The sequence below is a fragment of the Mus pahari genome, chromosome 1 (genome assembly GCF_900095145.1).
Source record: "Mus pahari chromosome 1, PAHARI_EIJ_v1.1, whole genome shotgun sequence".
In the NCBI taxonomy this organism is placed as follows: domain Eukaryota; kingdom Metazoa; phylum Chordata; class Mammalia; order Rodentia; family Muridae; genus Mus; species Mus pahari.
Genome location: NC_034590.1, coordinates 29,892,799 through 29,893,861, shown reverse-complemented (window position 1 = coordinate 29,893,861; position 1,063 = coordinate 29,892,799).

Here is a 1,063-nt window from a genome sequence, read left to right as displayed (position 1 = left end):
GGAAGGAAGCTGTGTCCACACTGTGCCTTGTGACTCCTGGCTAAACATCAACCCAAAATACTCCAATGCCACCTCTCTCCTTTTGTTTTGTTAAACCCTTGAAGATTCTACCTCATATGAAGATTCAAGGCCATTTTCATTACTCCAGATGTACATAGGCTGGAATTTCACATCACAGTCTTATTATTTACTCATATTCTGCCTTAGTGGTCTTACATTGTCTATGTGTATAATATCATATCTTATATCTTATAGCCCTTCTAATACTTAAAAGAGATCCTTTGAATATTCATTACACAATAAATGTTTCTTGGCAGACTAATTTTTACCTGAGTGCACTAAAGAAAAAATTCAATTCAGTGATACTTATTAAAGCACAAGAATAAAGACGTTGCTCAACACCATGATTCCAGGAATAAGGACTACTGTAATAAATTTCTGACACACTCAATAGAGAGCCCATACTCAACTCCCAAATACAGCATGGATATATGGGATATTTGAATTGAATAAGTTGTGGGAGACAGGTAAGTTACTACATGTATATAGTAATGTATGGTAAGTTATTACAAAGGACCAGGGGTATCATGAGTAGGCTAGCCTAAGTATAAGGTGTGGGTGATCATGTATTACCTGGGGTACGAGAAGATTCGGTTTCTGATCTTATAGAGTAAACACTAATCTGATATAACAGGACTTGTACTCAAACTAGATTTTAAAAGGTAATTTACCAAGACACTTGAGAAAATGTCCAGAAGCCCAGAGACCCAGTGAAATTAAAACAATATAAGTTTGACCAAGCAGAGACCCAGTGAAATTAAAACAATATATGAGATTAGCATAAAATTTATTATTAGGTATAGGAGAGAATTAAGAACTTTCAGGATGGCCACTGATTTGTTTAAGTTAATTTTATATCCAGCTACTGCACTGAAGCTGTTTATCAGGTTTTGGAGTTTTCTGGTGGACTTTTTAGGGTCATTTATGTATACCATCATATCATCTGCAAATAATGATATTTTGACTTCTTCCTTACCAATTTGTATCCCCTTGATCTCCTTTT